Below are 22061 nucleotides of genomic sequence, written 5' to 3' on the forward strand. Positions count from 1 at the left end.
ACACTACTATACTACTGCAGTCACTACAAGCCCACCACCATCCTAATGCCAAGCATCCATGACCAATTCCACCTCCTATCTTTCCAGCTGGCACCCTGGAATCCAATAATCTTTCAACCTCACCAAGATCTGCAATCCACCGACCCTACTACATTTCAATGTCCTTCACCCATCTGTCTCGCCTCCACAATGTAATTTCCATGGTGTCTCAGTAAATCACTCCCATACACTCCCTTGTGGCTCTCTCTCTTCATGCAAAACCCCACCTCTGGGACCTACTCCGCCTGCCAGTGTACTCTAAGCCTGCAACTCCACACAGCCGGAGAGCCCACAGACTCAGGCTGACCAGTCTCAGTTTAAATTCAGAAGCTCTAAGCTCAAGGGGATGGTCAGTGCTGCACAGTGACTGAACACCTCCCTACTCCACCGACCTCTCTCCAGACTGACTCCTTCCTTCGCCTCTCCTAATCTCACACCTCCAACATCTTCTCTATTCTCAGTGTAGACCTAGTTTCTGATCACTGAGAACACAGAAAAAATCTTTGGGAACTTCCACAAGCTCCCACCACATCACCCATCCAGCCAGCATGCCCATGTTCTTATTAGGCCAACCCTTTAGGTGAGTTGAGTCCTCTCCCCCTTGCCTGTCAAGGCAGCACTTTAAGCAACTGTCCCCTCTCCTGCATCATTAGCTCTTCCCTTCTACTACACCAATTACAACCTCCCCTATCTTATCACGCTCTCCTCTCCACTGGCCCTTCAATGCACACTGCATTTCCCAGGAACTCTGGTCCTCTCTTGCACCCTCTCCCCAGCTCCTTTACCACAATGACACCCATGTGGCTCAGGCTCATTGTTGATATTCAGCAGCATGTGTCAGTTGCTCCCTGCCCTCTCTTGGCATGCATGTTCTTCTTTTCCAGCAGAGACAGCACGCTTTGCTGTTTCTTAATGGCCCTGATCTTGAACTCTGAAGGTTCTGGGCTCTGGGCTTCCTTACTTTCTCTGCTATCTCGCTCAGCCATGTGACTCTAAATACCTGTTAGATGATGATGGCTTCAAGCCTTGTCCAACTGGAGGCTTCTTCTGGGCTCTCTCCCTGTATTACACTGCCAACTCACTCATATAACTACACATACACTTCAACATCTCCCCTGCACACTCAAGACTCACCCATGATACTCAAAGCTCCCGATATCCTCCACAAACCGATCTTCCCAAGGTGTGTGTCCTCTTGATAAACACCATCTAATGAAATCCAGATTTTAGCTGAAGCTACAACCTCGGTGCCACCTACAACTCCTCTTGCTTCCTCACACACTCATCCAACCACCACTAAGCCCTATTGGCTCAAAAGTATCCAAAATTTTACTCTCTCATGGCCTACTACAATTCTCAGTTCTGCCCTTGCCCCTCCAGCTGGTTTCCCATCCAGAACGATTTTAAACACCTAACTGAGATTATATCTCACCTCTGACTGAAAACTTCCCACCACAAGCCAAAGTCCTCCCTGAGAACACAGGGTCCCACATGATCAAACTGCCTCCACCACAACTCCTTCTTTCTCTTTTCTTCGCTTGGCCCTGGGCACACGGGGCTCCTTGCTGGTCCCCCTGCACCTGACATTTCCACTACCTGGACGTTCTTCAAGCTACCAAGGTGTCTCATTCCTTAACCTGCTTCGCCCCTCCACTCTCCATCTCCCTGTCGTAACTTTTCTCCGTGGTTACATATCACCACCTGGTACGTGATCTTTCTCATGTCTCTCTTCTCCCTAGAACTTAGTTCACCAGATCGAGGTTGGTCTGTTTTGTTAACTGCTGTTTCAGCAGTTTCGACACACACGAAGAACACGGTACGTTTTTTAAAATGAATGGATGGATGACAGAAGGAAATGCAATGCATGCTTATGATAGAAGCGCCGAAGAGCCTCAACAGGGGTTCTTAAAGCTCCAATCCGCAAACACTGGGCAAGAAAGGCTGAAGCCCAGTTCCAGCGCGTCCTCCGCTCGCGAGCGCCCGCCCGCCAAGCCTTCCGCAAATCCACGTGGAGAGGACAGCGCACGGGGAGAGGATCTCCAGCGCGGCCCAGATCACAGGCACCCAGAAGCAGCCCCGCGCGTTTACCTGTGCCCACCTGCGCCCACCTGCACGCGCCCTGCAGCAACGCCAATGCCAGCTTCCGGCCGGCCCCGCGCCTCAGGTACACGCCTGTCCCGCCTTCAGCGACTCGGCGCTTCCCATTGGGTAAAGCCTGCCTCGGTCTTCTAGCCGGCCAATGACAAGCGGCGGCCTCACGGGGGCGGTGCCTCCCCGGGCGCGGAATGGTGGCGTCATCTCGCTGAGCCCTAGTTGCTGCGGGAGCGCGAGTTGCCATAGCAACTCGCCCTCTTGCCGACACGTGCAGGCTCTCGGGTGCCGCTTTCTGTTCAGAGTTGGAGCTGGTGAGCTAACTGTGGGCATCCAGATTTTTGCTGAGTTCTTAAATCTCGGGTGCAGAAGTACATGTGTTAAAAAGTAAAAACAAAGAATAGGGAATGCTGCCATGACACCGTGTACCATCTTCAAACGCAGCAAGTTAGGCATTGCGCACAGATGGAGTGCGTTCCGCTCCACTGCGTGCAGGTAGACGCAGACCTACAGGGAGTAGATACGAAATAGGTTAGAACAAATAAAAGGAATAGGTCAGTAATCCCAGCGATTTAGGAGGCGGAGGCAGGAATATGCAAGTTCCAAGCCAGCTGCAGTCATTTATCAACACTTTGTCTGAAAATAAAGCGGGCTGGGAGTATAGCTCAGTGGTAGAGCACCCTGGGTTCAATCCTCAGTATGCCCACCCTCCACTAAAAAAATAAAAATAAAAAAAAAATAAAAAAAAAAGAAGAAGTGAAAGGAAGGACACGGAAATATAATTTTAATCTTAAATTCCAAGTACTTTTTCAGTCCCGTCACTCCCCAAATTACTTCTTCTAGATCTGTCACTCCCAAATTTTGGGGAAATCTGTAAATCTTAAAAGAGTTATTGGAAATTCACCCAGTTGTGAAAATTACCTTGGACACTGTTCATTAGTTCACATAATGACTAGAACAAGCAAAGAAGAGATACAACATTTTAAGAAACCTATAATTTAGGGGATTATCAACATTATCCACTGATCGGATAATGATACCATGTGAACGACCAGACACCATAAACCACCTTGTGATCATCAGAATGATATCATCCTTACCTTCCCACCCTCACCCCTCACCAAGTTTCTTTGAACCTCAAAAGTGTCTCTGTCTCTTGAGAGGGTCCACATTCTCCCTTGAATGCATCTTTACTTTTTAAAATAAATCTCAGTTGGGAAGTAGCTATAGCAATGAGCAGTGAAATGCAGAGAAAGAGAAGAGAGGGGTGGGGAGAGAGAGAGAGAGAGATGAGAGCTCTCTGGCTTAAGCCTCGTTTTGCTTTTACTTTCACTTATAATAATAATATAATCTTGCATGACTTTTGGTGTCTGATTTTAAATTTTCTTTTATAGGAAAACAAGAACCAGGATTTAGAGTTTCAGCTCCTTGCTTTCCTGTGACATCTGTGACTTTGATGCATGCTGAAATTCTTTCCTATCACCTATGTCAAGAACTCCACTCTTGGGGCTGGGGTTGTAGCTCAGTAGTAAAGCGCTTGCCTTGCATATGTGAGGCACTGGGTTGGATCCTCAGCACCACATAAAAATAAATAAAGATACTGTGTGTTTATCTACAACTAAATAAATATTTTTTTGAGAGAGAATTTTTTAATATTTATTTTTTAGTTTTGGGTGGACACAACATCTTTATTTTATTTTTATGTGGTGCTGAGGATCGAACCCAGCACCCCACGCATGCCAGGCAAGTGGCTACCGCTTGAGCCACACCCCCAGCCCTAAATATTTAAAAAAAAAAAACAAAACTCCACTCATCCTAAGTTTAGGACCCCCTCTGGGAATTCCTGGCACCTCTTCTGGTGACAGACACCTGGTGTACCAAGTTTCAGCTTTTAGAAATAATAAGCTAGACGCTTTTGCCATGGGAGGAGAGGGTGATAGCTTGTCAGCCAACTTTTAAGATGAGCTTAGAGGGATGTAATATGTACCAGAAGAAATGTGGAATCCAGGGGACTTGGGGTGCTAGCACAAGTTAGTGCTCTCTGGTGTCACTTGCTTTGCTGATTAGCTTATGAGTAAATTATAATAAATACCTGGTTTGTCTCCCTTGTGTGCATATAGGAGAGTGTCTACAAGGCACATAGTCAGACTTGCCGAACCACAGGAATCAGCAGGTTGGAGATTCAGTTTTCAAACAGCTCCAACTGGCTCCCAAGAGTGATTGCACTACTCCAGCGAAAGGAAACATTCACCCATACAAGTAATATGTAATAAAATATGAATATATGAAAACACAGTTGTTTTTGCTTATTTAGCTCTGGGAATGTATGGGTAGGCAATGCATTTCAGCTTTTCACTGAGCACAGTTAAAAACTGATCCAAATATAGCCATTTTTTAAAAAAGATTCTGGGACAGGGATATAGCTTAGTGGAACAGCACAGAAAAAAAAAGATTCTGGTTTCATTCCCATATGGGACATCAATAAAAAAAAAAGAAATTCTGTTTTATAGCATCTGAGCGCTAATTGAGCAGTAAAATATTATGAGGCTAATAAACAAAAGAAAAAAGAATCTCAAAGCAGTTGGCCTGACATTTAGGGCAATTTTCACTTAGGGTACAGCCGGTTCTGGAAAAGACAGCAGAAAGCCTGGATATCTGAGCAGGAATTCTGACAGTTTTGTGGGCTGCAGGCCCAGAGTTCAATGCCCTATCTTCAGATTGAGAGCCAGGAAAGCTACACGGTGAGAGTGACTGTGAACTAGAAGTAAACCGACCTCACGGGTCCTCCACTTCAAATTCACCTCAGTGTTGAAATTGCATTGGAAGGATTCAGGAATCATTGCCACTAGACAGTTGAGGGACGAAATGGTGAATTCTAGAAGACAGTCTCTTGGGCCTCAAATTATATTTGCTTATATATTCTGTCCAGCTCCATAGAAAATAGCTATCTGTGCAACAAGACATCACGATAGAAAGCCAAGAAAAACTATGTTGCTGACCTACTCATCTGGCAGTATCATGTCATAGATCATGATAGTTCCAGTCATGTGTTAAGGTGACGTCCAGTGGTCAGTATTGTAGGGGGGCACATGGAGCATCCTCAGTGGTTTGGGATCTTCTGCAGGAGAAGGTTTGGCTTTACTCCAGAACTCAGGGGACTGTTCTGTGACTCTTATTGGGGTTTGCCAAAGATTCCACAGTCTTATCCCCCACATACCTCTCTGGCATCTTGGATCTTCCAAGTTATACAGTCCAAGTTCGAGATAGTTGATACTATAAACCCCACCTGCTACAGAGCCTTCTCTTACCAGGAGACCCAGTCAAAACTCAAAATCAGACTTCCAATTACTCAATACCTGGGTTGTGGCCATATTAAATATGATAAGCAGCCTCCAAAATCTAAAGGGTCCGGGCTGGGACTGTGGCTCAGTAGAGTGGTTGCCTAGCATGAGCGAGGCACTGGGTTCAATTCTCAGCGCCACATAAAAATAAATAAATAAATAAACGTACTGTGTCCATATACATCTAAAAAACTTTCAAAAAAAATCCAAAGGGTCCAAGGAAAGGCAGAACTCTTAGTGTTGGAAGATCATATTTATATTTTATTTCTACATAACAAATGAACCCAAAATTTAGCATCTTAAAAGAACACTCGTATTTCTCAGTCTCTTGGGTCAGGAGCATGGGCATGGCTTAGCTGTGTGCTTCTGCCTCTTGGCTTGTGGTACCACGAGCTGAATAGGGTATCTATCAGGCTGTGCTTTCATCTGAAGGATTGTCTGGGACCATCCCCTCCCAAGTTCACTCAAGTGAATACTGGAAAGAGTCATTCCTCAAAGGTCACACCCCTGTGGCAGTTGGCCTCCCTCAATTCCTTGCTATGTGGCTTCTTCACCAGGCAGTTGATGACATGCCGGTTGGCTTCGTCCAGAGACAGTAAGAAAGAGGGACACAAAGACGTCCAGAGACAGTAAGAAAGAGGGACACAAAGATGCGTGGACTTCCTCTTGGCAAACTAATCTCAGAAGTGACTTCCCATGGCTTCTGCCATATTCTGTCCATGACGTCATCTTACACTCAGAGGGGATTCTCTAGGAGCAGGAAAACCAGGAGGTGGGCATCACCAGGGGCCATATGAGAGCCTGCTGGATCCTGGCGGAAGTGTGATCACTTGGTCCTGGGACATATGGGGGATATTCCAGATCTCTGAAACTTCACTCCTACATCCAACCCCTGGAGCTCAGGGCTTCATATCTTCCTCCCCTGGACATGAGTGTCCTACCTATGCACCCAGAGTACTTGCCACCTGCTCATCACCAGATCTGTTGAGCATGATGTCATCTATACCGTGGATCATTTAAACTCTGTGATGGGGAGCAGGAGAGTTGACACAGCCCCTAGACATGGCAGCAGACGCGATCCTCTGTGCCTCCCACTTGGGTGCAAATGGTTTTTTGTTCTATTTTGATAGGAACAGATCAATAATCACAAAGCTGTGCTGATCTGTTGGAGCAGATGTCGCCAGCACCACAGCTGTAATGAGAGGACTTGAAACAACAGCACTCACCTCAGCCACGTGATCCTCAGGGGCATCCCCTCTGCATCTGCTTCAGCCACATGATTCAGTAGGCACATCCCCAGCACGTGCCTTGGCCACGAGGAGCCACATGATCCTTTGGGCACCTCCAACTGGTGATTTAGTTAATGTTGGAGAGTTTGGAAGAGAAAATGTTGTGAATGTAAAACAACTAAGCAAAACAGAAATAAAAAGGTATTTGTTCTGGGCTGGGGTTGTGGCTCAGTGGTAGAGCGCTCACCTAGCAAGGCCCTGGGTTCCATCCTCAGCACCACCTAAAAATAAATAAATGGAATAAAGGAATTATGTCCAACTACAACTAAAAAATCAAAAATATTTTTAAAAGGTATTGGTTCTAAGGAAAATAAAAATGTTGTAAAGGAAAAGGAAACATGGTATTGCTACAATTGCTCAATTCTATGGCCAAAATAATGTGAATACAGCTTATTTCCCTTTGGGAAAATGGAGCAGGTGCGGGGAAAGGGGAGAGTTTCCAAGAGAGATGCAAGGAAGAGATCAAGTTTCCATTTCCTTTGCAGAAAATTAATAGACATGCCTAAAACTGTAATTCGTGAAGTAGCTAATAATTGTGCTATTTAGAGGTACAAACTGCCTCCAAGGAAAGGAAATGGGTGAAAGGACAAAGGTGGGGTGATTTTTTTTTTTTGGTAATAAAACTTGCAGGGCTATTTGAATGTTTAGTATACCAAAGATCAAAATTAAAATATGTAATAAAGAAAAAAAAGATGGTTAAAATGTTGAGCAGATTGGGAGGCTGAGGCTGGAGGATGGTGAGTCAAAGCCAGCCTCAGCAATTTAGCAAGGCCCTGAACAACTCAGTGAGACCCTGACTCTAAATAAAATATTAAAAAGGGCTGGGATGTGGCCCAGTGGTTAAGGCCCCTGGGTTCAATCCCTAGTACCAAAAATAAATAAATAAATATTAAAAGCTGGTGAATTTGGACTGAGGCTATAGTTTAGGGGCAGAGCACTTGCCTAGCACATGTGAGGCCCTGGTTCAATCCTTAGCACCACATTAAAAACAAATGAACAAAAGAAAGTTTTGAAACATTTTTCTAAAGTAGTGAATTTTTAATTTTTTTTAGTTATAGTTGAACACAATACCTTTATTTTGTTGATTTATTTTTATGTGATGCTGAGGATTGAACCCAGCACCTCGCACATGCTAGACAACTGCTCTACCATTGAGCCACCACCGCAGCCCCCAAACTGGCGCATTTTATGTCATGTATTTACCGTAATAAAAGTCTGGGTTGGGGGTTAGCACCGTGGTACAACAGTTCCCAGCATGCACAGGCCCTGGGTTTGATCCCCAACACCAGAGACAGGAAAAAGTCTGTCTCTCCCCCTTTAATGTGGTTATGTTTGCCGGGGAGAACTAGTCTGGCCAGGTGTGGTGGCACATGCCTATAATCCCAGTGGTTCAGGAGGCTGAGGCAGGAGAATCATAGGTTCAAAGCCAGCCTCATCAACTTAGCTAGGTCCTGAGCAGCTTGGCGAGACCCTGTCTCTAAATAAAATATAAAAAGTGCTAGGGATGTGGCTCAGGGCTTAAGCACCACTGGGTTCAATACCTGATACCAAAGGGGGAAAAAAAAAAGAACCAGTCTGTTCATTTCTGTCTTCAATTTAGTGTTCCTCCCGCCCCACCATCCTTGTTGATTCACTTTTATTGAATCTATAAAATAACAGGACTCCAAAAGTTACAACTGTCTAAAATGTTAGACTCAGAGAAGTGTCATTTCCTCCCCATCCGGGTGTCTCAATCCCACCCACCCCAACCCAAAGGTAACCAATTTCACTTGTTTGTCTTGTGCTTTTCTAACAATGATAAACAGGTAAATGAATATTTACACTCCCTTTTTTTTCTCACATAAAAGGCAACATCCTACACATTTTCTGCACCAAGCTCCTTTCCTTGTTCTGGAAGTCCCCCCTCACACAGACTCTTCATTCTTTCTGACAGCTTATGGTACTCCGTGTGGCTTTGATATGGTACACATCATCACGCTCTGTTCTGTGAGCATTTAGCTCCTCTCCAATTCTGCAGCTAAAATAATTGTATACTGAATAATCCTGCTCACGTACTTTCATATTGGTGGCATGGCTTCAGGGTAGATTGCTAGAAGTGGGGTTGCTGCATACATCCTAGTTCCCCAAGTTCTCGCCAGGTTCATCCAGCAATGTGTGGAGGACCGCTGCCCCTCAGCCTTCCCCAAAGAGACCATTGTCCAAATTGGGATTTTTGCTAATCTGAGAAATGGCATCTCCGTGTGGCAACGATTTATATCTCTCCTATGATGAGAGGAGGTGACCATCCCTTTACAGACACAAAGGCACCGTTGAAACTCTTCCATTCCTAGCTGTCATTCCCCTTCCTCTCAGGTTTCTGATCTTCCCCTGCAATACTAGAGTTCTTCACACATGAGAAATATGTGTGTAGGCTGCGACACATCCTGGTTTTTCACTGTCCCCCGACTTTGTGTGTGATGTTCTCTGCCTTACAAGTGTCCTTTGTCACCTCTGCAGTTTAACTTACCAAACTTCTCTTGTTGCAAGAACATCCCCAAACCCAGGTCATGGAGAGACTCATGCCTAACACTTGTTGAGATTCACCGTTCACATTCAGGTCTCTGATCTGAGTCCTTTCCTGGGTGTGAGATAAGGCCCAGATCCAATTTTTTAAAATTCTTACTTGTTATGTGTGACAGTAAAATGCGTTACGATTCATATTACACATATAGAGCACAAATTTTCGTATCTCTGGTTGTACACATCATTTGTGACTTCATACATGTACTTAGGGTAATGATGTCCATTTCATTTCACTGTCTTTGCTACCACGCCGCTTCCATTCCCCTCCCTCCCCTTTGCTCTATCTAGAATTCATCTAATCCACCCGTGTTCCTCTCCAACCCCACTATGAATCAGCCTCCTTATATCAGAGAAAAACATTTGGCATTTGTTTTTTGGGGATTTGCTAACTTCACTTAGCGTTATATTCTCCAACTCCATCCATTTACCTGCAAATGCCATGATTTTATTCTCTTTTAATGCTGAGTAATATTCCATTGTGTATATATATACCACATTTTCATTATTCATTCATCAATTGAAGGGCATCTAGTTTGGCTCCACAATTTAGCTATTGTGAATTGTGCTGCTATAAACATTGATGTGGCTGTGTCCCTGCAGTATGCTGTTTTTAAGTCCTTTGGGTAAAGACCAAGGAGAGGGATAGCTGGGTCAAATGGTGGTTCCATTCCCAGATTTCCAAGGAATCTCCATACTGCTTTCTATATTGGCTGCACCAATTTGCAGTCCCACCAGCAATGTATGAGTGTGCCTTTTCCTCCACATCCTCACTAACACTTATTGTTGTTTGTATTCTTTTTTTTAATATTTACTTTTTAGTTTTCAGTGGACACAATATCTTTATTTTTTATGTGGTGCTGAGGATTGAATCCAGTGTCCCACGCATGCCAGGCAAGCACGTTACCGCTTGAGCCACCTCCTCAGCCCTGTTGTTTGTATTCTTAATAGCTGCCATTCTGGGGCTGAGAACATAGCTCAGTTGGTAGAGTGCTTACCTCACATGCACAAGGCCCTGGGTTCAATCCCCAGAGCCACCAAAAAAAAAAAAAAAAAAAACTGCCATTCTGACTGGAGTGAGATAAAATCTTAGAGCAGTTTTGATTTGCATTTCTCTAATTGTTAGAGATGATGAACATTTTTCCATATATTTGTTGATTGTACATCATCTTCTGAAAAATGTCTGTTAAGTTTCTTGGCCCATTTATTGATTGGGTTATTTGGGGGTTTTTTTTTGGTGTTAAAATTTTTAAGTCCTTTATATATCCTAGAGATTAGTGCTCTGTCTGATGTGCATGTGGCAAAAATTTGCTTCCTAAGTGTAGACTCTATATTCACCTCACTGATTGTTTCTTTTGCGGAGAAGAAGCTTTTTAGTTTTAATCCATCCCATTTATTGATTCTTGGTTTTAATTCTTCTGCTATAGGACTCTTATAAAGGAAGTCAAGACCTAATCCAACATGATGAAGATTAGGGCCTACTTTTTCTTCTATTAGGTGCAGGGTCTCTGGTTTAATTCCTAGGTCCTTGATCCACTTGAGTTGAGTTTTGTGCATGGTGAGAGATAGGTGTTTAATCTCATTTTGTTGCATATGGATTTCCAGTTTTCCCAGCACCATTTGTTGAAGAGGCTATCTTTTCTTCAATGTATGTTTTTGGAGCCTTTGTCTAATATAAGATAATTGTAGCTATGTGGGTTAGTCTCTGTGTCCTCTATTCTATACCATTGGTCTACTAGTCTATTTTGGTGCCAATACCATGCTGTTTACTATTGTTCTGTAGTATAGTTTAAGGTCTGGTATAGTGATGCCACCTATTTCACTCTTCTTGCTAAGGATTGCTTTAGCTATTCTGGGTCTCTTATTTTTCCAGATGAATTTCATGACTTCTTTTTCTATTTCTATGAGGAATGCCATCAGGATTTTGATTGGAATTGCATTAAATCTGTACAGTGCTTTGGTAGTGTGGTCATTTTGACAATATTAATTCTGCCTATCCAAGAGCAATGTAGATCTTTCCATCTTCTAAGGTCTTCTTTAATTTCTTTCTTTAGTGTTCTATAGTTTTCATTGTAGAGGTCTTTCACCTCTTTTGTTGATTCCCAAGGGTTTTTTTTTTTTTTGAGGCTATTGTAAATGGGGTAGTTTTCCTCATTTCCCTCTCAGAGGATTTGTCCCTGATATACAGAAATGCCTTTGATTTATGGATGTTGATTTTATATCCTGCTACTTTGCTGAATTCATTTATTAGTTCTAGAAGTTTTCTGGTGGAATTTTTTGTGTCTTTTAGGTATAGAATCATATCATCAGAAAATAGTGCTAATTTGAGTTCTTCTTTTCCTATCCATATCCCTTTGATTTCTTTCGTCTAATTGCTCTGGCCAGTGTTTCAAGAACTATGTTAAATAGAAGTGGTTGAAAGAGGGCATCCCTGTCTTGTTCCAGTTTTTAGAGGGAATGCTTTCAATTTTTCTCCATTTAGAATGATGTTGGCCTGGGGTCTAGCATAGATAGCTTCTAGGATGTTGAGATATGTTCCTGTTATTCCTAGTTTTTCTAGTGTTTTGAACATGAAGGGGTGCTGTATTTTGTTGAATGCTTTTTCTGCATCTACTGAGATGATCATATGATATTTATCTTTAAGTCTATTGATGTGATGAATTACGTTTATTGATTTCTGTACATTGAACCAACCTTGCATTCCTGGGATGAATCCCACTTGCTCAAGGTGCACTATCTTTTGGATATATTTTTGTATTTGATTTGCCAGAATTTTGTTGAGAATTTTTGCATCTATGTTCATTAGAGATATTGGTCTGAAGTTTTTTTTTCTTTGGTGTGCCTTTGCCTGGTTTTGGAATCAGGGTGATACTGGCCTCATAGAATGAATTTGGAAGTGCTTCCTTTTTTTTCTATCTCACAAAATAAATTTGAGGAGTGTTGGTATTAGTTCTTCATTAAAGGTCTTGTAGAATTCAGCTGTGTATCCATTTGGTCTTGGGCTTTTCTTGGTTGGTAGGCTTCTGATGGTGTCTTCTATTTCATCACTTGAAATTGATCTGTTTAAATTGTGTATATCATTCTGATTCAGTTTGGACAAATCATGTGATTCTAGAAAATTTTCAATGCCTTTGATATTTTCTATTTTATTGGGGTACAAGTTTTCAAAATAATTTCTAATTATCTTCTGTATTTCTGTAGTGTCTGGTGTGATATTTCCTTTTTCATCACATATGTTAGTAATTTGAGTTTCCTCTTTCCTTCTCTTCGTTAGCATGTCAATTTTATTTATTTTTTTTGAAGAACCAACTTTTTGGTTTGTCAATTTTTTCAATTGTTTCTTTTGTTTCAGTTTCATTGATTTCAGCTCTGATTTTAATTATTTTCTGTCTTCTACTAATTTTGGTGTTGGTTTGTTTGTCTTTTTCTAGGGCTTTGAGATGTAATGTTAGGTCACTTATTCATTGACTTTTTCTTCTTTTAAGGAATAAATTCAATGCACTGAACTTTCCTCTTAGCACTGCTTTTATAGTGTCCCAAAGATTTCAATATGTTGTATCAGTGTTCTCATTTACTTCTAAGAATTTTTAAATCTCCTCCTTGATGTCTTTTGCAACCCATTGTTCATTCAGTAGCATATTATTTAGTCTCCAGGTGTTGGAGTAGCTTCTATTTTTTATTTTATCATTGTTTTCTAGTTTATTCCATTATGATCTGATAGAATTCAGGGTAGTATCTCTACTTTTTTGTAGAGATACTTGCTTTGTGGCATAATATATAATCTATTTTAGAGAAAGATCCATATGCTGCTGAGAAGAATGTGTATTTGCTCATTGAAGGATGAAATATTCTATATGTCAGTTAAGTCTAAGTTATTGATTATATTATTGAGTTCTATAGTTTCTTTTTTGAGCTTTTGTTTGGAAGATGTATCCAGTGGTGAAAGAGCTGTGTTCAAGTCACCCAGAATTATTGTGTTGTGGTGTATTTGACTCTTGAACTTGAGAGGAGTTTGTTTGATGAACGTAGATGCTCCATTGTTTGGGGCATATATATTTATAATTGTTATGTCTTGTTGGTGTATGGTTCTCTTGGGCAATATGTAGGGTCCTTCTTTATCCCTATTGATTAACTTTAGCTTGAAGTCTACTTTATTTGATATGAGGATGGAAACTCCTATTTGCTTCCGCAGCCCATGTGAGAGGTATGATTTTTTCCAAATTTTCAGCTTCAGTCTGTGGACGTCTTTTCTTATGAGATGAGTCTCTTGGAGGCAGCATATTGTTGGGTCTTTTTTATTGTTGTTTTGATCCAATCTGCTAGTGTATGTCTTTTGATTGGTGAGTTTAGGCCATTAACATTCAGGGTTATTAATGAGACATGATTTGTATTTCCGGCCATTTTTGTCTATTTTCGTATTTAACTTGACTTGATTTCTCCTTGATTAGTTTTTCCCTTGTGTAATCCCTCCCTCTGCTGATTTTCATCATTGTTTTCATTTCCTCTTCATGAAATATTTTGCAGAGGATGTTCTGTAGTGCAGGCTTTCTAGTTGTAAATTCTTTTAACTTTTGTTTATCATGGAAGGTTTTTATTTCATTATCAAATCTAAAGCTTAATTTTGCTGGATATAAGATTCTTGGTTGACATCCATTTTCAGAGCTTGGTATATGTTGTTCCATGATCTCCTGGCTTTGAGGGTTTGGGTTGAAAAAAATCTGCTGAGATACAAATTGGTCTCCCCCATATGTGATCTGATTCCTCTATTTTGCAGCCTTTAAGATTCTGTCCATATTCTTTTTTAAATATTTATTTCTTAGTCTAGTTCAACACAATATCTTTTATTTCCCTTATTTATTTTTATGTGGTGCTGAGAATTGAACCCAGGGTCTCACACGTGCAAGGCAAGTGCTCTCCTGCTGAACCACAATCCCAGCCCCTCTATCCTTATTCTTTATGCTGAGCATTTTCATTATAATGTGACTTGGTTTAGGTCTATTGTAATTTTATACATTTGGTGTCTTGTAAGCCTCTTGTATTTGGTTTTCCAATTCGTTCTTCATGCTTGGGAAATTTTCTGATATTATCTCATTGAAGAGATTGTGAATTCCTTTGGTTTGAAAACCTCTGCCTTCCTCTATCCCAAGAACTCTTAGATTTGTTTTTTTGATGCTGTCCCATAAGTCTTGGATGTTCTGTTCATGGTTTCTTACTATCTTCACTGTGTGGTCAACTTTATTTTCCAGATTGTATACTTTGTCTTTATTATCTGACGTTTTTTCCTTCCAAGTGATCTAGTCTGTTGGTGATGCTTTCTATTGAGTTTTTTATTTGGTTTATTGTTTCCTTGATTTCAAGGATTTCTGATTGGCTTTGTTTTTTTTTCAGAGTCTCTCTCTCTTAAAGTAATCTTTTGCTACTGTATTTGCTCTCTTATCTCTTTGTTGGAGTGATCAATTTTTGCATATATTTGCTCATTTAGGTCATTCTTTAATTCACAGATCATTTTATTTTTATTTAAAAATTTTTTTAAATTGTTGTTGGATACAATATCTTTATTTTATCTATTTTTTTAATGTGGTGCTGAGGATCAAACCCAGCACCTCACATGTGCTAGGCGAGCGCTCTACCCCTCCTGAGCCATAGCCGAAGCCCCTCACAGATCTTTTTAATTATGAACTTTCTGAACTCCTTCTCTGGTATTTCATCAACTTCGCTGTCCATGGGTTCTGTTATTGCAGCATCCTGGTTTGTTTGAGGTAATTTCCTCCCTGTTTTTTTCATGTTGTCTATGTGTCTTCCTTTCTTGCAGTGTGGATCTGAGATATTACAGTTTCTACCCTATAATCTTGTAGTATCTGTGCAGATTACCTGTACCTCACCTTGATGTTGTGCTTCCAGACCCTGCAGATGTCCCTGGATATATGCTACTGCAACTAAAGGTGGTAGCGGCAATAGTGGACGTATTTCAAGAGAGCAGTGCCTCAAGATGTATGCAATGTCTTTCAGAGATGAGGCTGAAATGGTGGGCCTTACACTGTCTTTGGGATGCCTGCTCCAAGATGCAGCTGCTTCTAGGCCCTGTCTGTTGTCAAAAGGTAGAGGCTATTGCGTGGGGGAGGCTATGGCGATGCCTACAGTGTCCCAAGACGAAAGTGGGTTAGACCTGGGCTCCCAGGTGTTGAGGAAAGGGGGTGGCAGACTCAGACCTACCCTGGGCCTGGGTCCCACACAGGTCGGTGTAGGTGGATCTGCAGCCCAGATCCAATTTCATTTTTCTAATGGGCTGTCCAGTTATCCCAAAACCAATTTTTAAAAAAAAATTCATCTTTGTCTAGTGATTTGGATACAACTCTTATCACATTCTGTTTCTATACGTGCTTGAGTCAGTTTTTTGAATTTTCTCTTCTATTCTCTTCTGTCTATTCATGGGCCAGCAGGATACCATTTCAGTTAAACCTTGTCATGTGATGGGATACCGAAGAGGGCTAATTCCTTGTAGAGCTTCTCTTAGTATGCCTCTGCATTCTTTCATGTTTAGTTTTCCAAATGCACTTAAGTATTAAGTTACCAGGAAAAAGCTTGCTGGTATGCTTACCAGGATCGTTTGCCTACATTAATTTAGAGAAAACAGATATCTTCATGATGCTGACTCTTCCAAGAACAGGCCCATCTTCCCATTGGTTGGCATCTGCATCCACATTTCAGTCTTTGGAGTGTGTCAAAGTTTTTAATCCAGGATAAGTCTGGCCTTGTTTATCCCCAAGTACTTAATTGAAGCTGTCAATGGGATTTTCTCTTCCATTATATCCTCTGGTTGATGATGGGAATGAAGGCTATTGGTTTCAGTGTGGATTTTATGCCCTATCACCTCACCACATCCTTGATTATTTGGGGAGGTACATACATGTAATGATCTTAAGGAAGTATTGCTCGCTTTTACTTCGTTGAACACCGTCACCGGCATCTGGGATGCTAAGCTCTCCTTTTCCCTTTCTCTCAATGCTAATATTCCCTAGAGCTCCATCTTGGGTCCAGTACTACTGTTTCCTTCTCTGGCCACCTGTCTGCCCCTTCCTCTCACCTCTCTCCTTGACTTCATGTTTCTTTGGCTTCTGATCTCAGTGCTAACGACTTCTGAGTTCTACCTCCAACCTAGATTCTTCCCCTCAATTCATGACTTATAAGTCCACCTGCCACTGGGCTCCTCTATACAGTCATCCAACAAACGCTCCAACTCAACATCCCAGCACGTGGCTGCAGGAGGAGCTGGGCACTGTCCTCAGCCCTCCCCTCTGCACGTCCTGTTGAAGTAACACTGGAAGATCTCAAATGAGCTTGCTCATCTCCATCTCTCCTACTACCTGCCTCCTCCAGGCCCCCTAACCTCTAACTGGTCTCTGATAGCATAAGGGTCTCATTTCCATTTTCACCCTTCTAACCTCTCCTATGCCCCACAAAGCAGACAGAACAATCATCTTAAGATGAGATCATTTTGTAAGGCTCATTTTGCTTTTGATTTTCAAGAGGGTAAAATGCTCACAAGCATAAAATTTCCTCCCAGGTTCCCACAATCACCCTGAGGGCTTGTAGCCCTCCTTCAGACTTACCCAGGGGAAGCTGGCACCTGTTTCCATTACTGTAAACCATACAACATGGCTATGGATGTAGTTATGATGTTCAAAATGAGAGTTTGTGAAATTTTTGACTTGTTACTATTCATTATCACAAAATCATTTCTTCAGTCATGGAAGATGCAGTTTTATATATAATGGTATCATTCTGGGAGGAATGTGTTAAGCCAAGGCAGCTCAGGGCCAGGTAAGGAAGCAAGCTGTTGCCCCATGACAGGAAAATGGCCACACACAGGTGATTCCACAAGGCAGCCCCGCATGAGCACCAGCACCCAGTAACCAAGGAAAACCGTCTTATTTTTTCCTTAGACTCCCACAAGCATCCCACCAGACTGCTACAGTAACCTTTCAGTTCTCTTTTCCTTGGTCCTGGGCATTGAGCCCAGGGTGCTTTACCCCTGAGTTTCCCAGGCTTGCAATCCTCCTGCCTCAGCCTCCCAAGTGGCTGGGATTACAGGTGTGCACCACAGTGCCTGAAAGTCTTAAGTTGTTTTTGTTTTGTTGGTTGATTGGTGCTGGGGATTAAGCCCAGGGGTGCTCAACCACTGAGCCACATCCCCAGCCCTTTTTATTTTTTAGTCCTTCTCTCTAAATTGCTCAGGACCTCACTGAGTTACTGGGGCTGGCCTTGAACTTGTGATCCTCCTGCTTTAGCCTCCTGGTTCACTGGGATTACAGGTGTGCACTACTACACTTGGCAATCTTAGCTTTTAATACATTGAGAAAACACTCCATTGTAGGTCAGGCATGTGTGTGGAGCCCTCTACAAGTAGATGTTAGCAGAGCCCTTCCCCCACCCCCTGTATCCTGACAATAGGCAGGAAAAATTAAAAGAACAAGAACACAGAAGTGAAAAGCAAACAGTAAATGAGCTCTTTAACCAACATTTAACTAATGCCAGGGCCTAAGCTCTTTCTCACTCATTTTATTCCCTTGTGTAAGAAACTGTGGTTATAAGTTTCAGGAAATGGTGACCATGCCTGTAATCTCAGCAACTCAGGAGGCTGAGGCAGGAGGATTATAAATTCAAGGACAGCCTCAGCAAATTAGTGAGGCCCTGTCTCAAAAATTAAAAGTAAAAAGAACTGAGGATATAGCTCAGTGGTAAAGTGCCCCTGAGTTCAAACCCTACTACCAAAAAAAAAAAAGCAAAAAAATGAAAATAAAATAATATTTACCCAGGAAAAGTGCACAGGGGCCAAGCTGAGTCAGGCTAGCTTCCCTCTCACTTGCTACTCTCGAGACATTTGCAAAACTGAACATCAAAGATCCTGACTCTCAAGCTTGAAAACAAAGAATATTTCAGTCACTGACCCATTTCAGAACCAAGTTGGGTCTAGGGCTTATTGCAAAGAACAGATTCAGAAAGTTAATTTAAAATGCCCCTTCCACACTGCCAACCCACAGCGCTAAGCCAGGACTGTTGGGCTGTGAGGCTGTTCTTCCTGTGACATTGTTCACAATTCCTCACAGGGCCTTTTGGTGACATCTGGTGAAAAGGTTTGATACTGCAGCCGTATACCAGCATCTTGGCTGTCCCCTAGACCCTGGATACCAGGCAACGTGGCCTTGATTCCTACCTAGGGATAGACTAGATATGCCATGCCAAGGCTCAGCTCTAGAGAAAGAGGAAAGAGCTGAGGCAGAGAGAGATGTCACTTCCCACGCTTGCTTTCTGCTTGCTGTAGGTAGATGGTTAAGATTGAAGATGTGAAGCACTTGAAAACGTGTCCCACCAACAAGAGAAAGCATTCAGCTTATGCACCTGCTTATTGCACACCTGCCTTTATTTTAGATCCAAAATTGTCCCTGCAAAAGGAGGTTGACAGCTCAAAGGTCATCTTTACAGGAGGGCTGCAGCTGATGGGCATATGGCAATGACTCTGGCCAAGCCACATGAACTGATGGACTGTGTCACTAGTGCAGCTTTGGTTCAGTTGGATATCCCAACTGTGCTCCTCAACGGGCTCTGTGGGTGCCCAGGCCACTCTGGAGAAGCTTATTAAATGACACACACAGGTCATCCAGTGGCATCTAACCAACCTAGCGCCACTCATGAGCCAAACCACTGGCTACCATGTGCAGGTACAGAATCAGGTCCACGATGTGGCTTAACCCCAAGTTTTGCAATTCCACCTTCCATCACCCAGGGGTCCTCAAGCACTCCACTGAAGCACCCCTGACCCTAAGGAAAGTGGATCCCTCCTACCCCCAGGCTGGGACCTAGCACCGAGCTGCTGAGGATTAACTCAGAAGTGCATGAAAACCTTTAACACTAAAGAACAGTTCTCCACACTCTACTACTGATCTGAGCATTTTCTATCAAAAGTAAACCCACCTGGGCCCCCTCTTCCTGGGCACATGCTGTAGGCCCCTCCTTCTCCAAAATAAAAATATCTTAACTAAGCTTCTCCAGAAATCTTCGCCATAATTGATCTTAAGACTATAAGCAAAAGAGTCTCTACAAAAGAGTTCAATGTAGATAAGCTTCCTATTTTCATGTTGCCCTATTTTACTTGGCCACGAGCCTGGAAGAAATCAGCACTCCAGGTGCTGGACACCCTCTTACTAGTTTTTCACAAACATTTATCCAGTAGAGTAGTTTGTAGAAATGTGTAAACAAGGCCTCTGGCCTTGAGCTGGGCTTCACAGAGATGTCTACATTTCTTTTTTCTTTTTTTTTTTTTTTTTAAAGAGAGAGTGAGAGAGAGAGGGGGACAGAGAGAGAGAGAGAATTTTAACATTTATTTATTTTTTCTTAGTTCTCGGCGGATCTTCGTTTGTTTGTGGTGCTGAGGATCGAACCCGGGCCGCACTCATGCCAGGCGAGCGCGCTACCGCTTGAGCCACATCCCCAGCCCCAGATGTCTACATTTCTAAGAGAGGTTCCCAATTGGGCTCCATGGTAACAGCTGGCAGCGGGAGGAAAGAAAGGGGAGAAGAAGCTCTCCTCTTCTCAGGTGTTATCTTTGAAGGGTTAACTTGCTCAAAATAGTGAAAGAAAAAAGCTGCTTTATGTGAACTTGTGCAGACTATGAACTTCTGAGCTCCTCCCCTTACATACTGGGTATAAAATTCTGAAACTACCTGAACTTGGGGTTCAGGGGATTGATTGATTACAGCCAAAGCTGTGTCCTCTGAGCCTGGCTACAGCCAAATAAACTGTTTCCTGCTGTTTTCGGTGCCTTACCTCGTCTGTCCCTACAACAGTGCCAACCAACCCTTGCTATGCTGCCAAAGGGCAACCACTAGGAAGATGCCTGGCTTCCTTTACCAAAAATACACTTATTAAAATTATGTTATTGCCATGTTTTCACCCAAGTGGGAAAAACTAAACCAGTAACCACACAGTTGATGAGGGTGTGGGAAAATTGACAGAGAGGAAGTGTGACCTTTTGCACAGCAACTTGACAGTTGCATCAAAATTTAAAATGGTCATCCCCTTCAGCCCAGCAGTGGCAACTAGGAGACCACAGTGCACCTCGCAGTAATGGGCAGAGAGATGGAAACACAGCCAATGCCCTGGAGTACTGTACACAGCTTGGGTGAGACCTACTAGTGCAGCAGGGTGACGCCATGCTGGAGTCAGAGGAGAAAGTGGGCCGCACTTCAGGCAGGCCACGACCTTGATGTTTACAGACGTGTTCTTGCAAATGCACAGAAACCTCTGGATTAACAAGACATGAAGGGGCTGGAGTTGTGACTGAGCGGCAGAGCGCTTGCCTGGCATGTGTGAGGCACTGAGTTCAATCCTCAGCACCACATAAAAATAAATAAAAAATAAACGTACATCAACAACTAAAAAATATTAAAACAAAACAAAATAAGACATGAAGACTTAGGTCCAGGGTGTGTGACTGAGGAGCAGGAAACTTTCATGTTCCTAACTGAAGCCCTTTTGAGCTGCGTTATCTATGAATAGTAGTCAAGGAAAAATATGAAATAGTTTGAGCTTCTCAGCAGAAAGCTCAATGTCCCACTAGAATGTTCCAATCAAACCTGAAGATGAAAAACCCCACAGATTACTAAATTCACAGTCTCTCCTGATAAAACACTGGCACAGGTTAAGTGTCCCGTATTTGAAACTCACAGGGCCAGAAATGTTTTGGGCTCTTTCGATATTTGCATATACATAAATCAGGTAGTTAGGGGAGGGGACCCAAGTCTAAACACAAAAATCCATTCACATTTCATATACACTTTATACACAGGACTAAATTTTTAAAACTTTTCTCTGAGGTGTTGGGGATTAAGTGCAGGACCTTACATGCTAGACAAGTGCTCTACCACTGAGCTACACCCAGCCTGAAGGTAATTTTATACAATATTTTTGGTGCCTGTTTCAATTGTAACCTGTCATATGAGGTCACATGTAGAACATTCCTTTTGCAGTGTCATGTTGGCCTTCAAAAAGCTCTGGATTTATGCTGGGAGCAGTGGCACACACCTGTAATTCCAGGAGCTTGGGAGGCTGAGAGAGGAGTATCTTGAGTTCAAAGCCAGGCCCAGCAATGGCAAATTGCTAAGCAACTCAGTGAGACCCTGTCTCTAAATAAAATACAAAATAGGGTTGGGGATATGGCTCAGTGGTCGAGTTCCCCTGAGTTCAACCTCCAAAACACTCTGAATTTTGGAGCACTTCAGATTTTAGAATAGGATGCTGTACCTGTAATGTTTTTTAATTTTTAAAATTTGTTTTAATTAGTTATACATGACAGTAGAATGCATTTATGCACTTTGATATATCATACATAGATGGGCTATAATTTCCATTTTTCTGAGTGTACATGTTGCAGAATCATATTGGTCATGTAGTCACATATATACATACAGTAATAATGTCTGTTTCATTCTACTGTCTTTCCTATCCCCACATCCCCTCCTCTCCCATCACTTCCCTCTACCTAATCTAAGGTAACACTATTCTTCCCTAGTGACCCCCGCCTTATTGTGAATTAGCATCCACATATTAGAGAAAACATTTGGCCTTTGGTTTTGTGGGATTGGCTTATTTTGCTTAGCATGATATTCTCCAACTCCAACCATTTACTGGCAAATGCCATAATTTTATTCTTATTTAAAGCTGAGTAATATTCCATTGAGCATAT

At 42.4% G+C, this 22061-nt stretch overlaps 1 protein-coding gene and 1 long non-coding RNA gene across 7 annotated transcripts in view; one reads left to right on the forward strand and one right to left on the reverse strand.

Moving 5' to 3' along the window:
- Chlsn (cholesin) overlaps positions 1 to 2235 on the reverse strand; it is a 118102-nt gene extending 115867 nt beyond the window's left edge. For 2 of the 6 annotated variants that reach the window (XM_078023559.1, XM_078023557.1), the window contains exon 1: positions 2128 to 2235. The gene's annotated coding sequence lies outside the window, so the exon portion shown is untranslated. Of the gene's footprint in view, positions 1 to 1173; positions 1245 to 2127 lie in introns of those variants that run through there. The other 4 variants (XM_040278297.2, XM_078023558.1, XM_078023561.1 and 1 more) reach the window with 4 other exon arrangements.
- A 122-nt stretch (positions 2236 to 2357) lies between these two features.
- On the forward strand, positions 2358 to 4421 carry LOC120887522 (uncharacterized). The gene is made up of 2 exons (XR_005730804.2): positions 2358 to 2444; positions 4251 to 4421. It is a non-coding gene; the product is annotated as an uncharacterized LOC120887522 (long non-coding RNA).
- Positions 4422 to 22061: the final 17640 nt, after the last annotated feature.

This window comes from Ictidomys tridecemlineatus, chromosome 10, assembly GCF_052094955.1.
Source record: "Ictidomys tridecemlineatus isolate mIctTri1 chromosome 10, mIctTri1.hap1, whole genome shotgun sequence".
NCBI classification, from domain to species: domain Eukaryota; kingdom Metazoa; phylum Chordata; class Mammalia; order Rodentia; family Sciuridae; genus Ictidomys; species Ictidomys tridecemlineatus.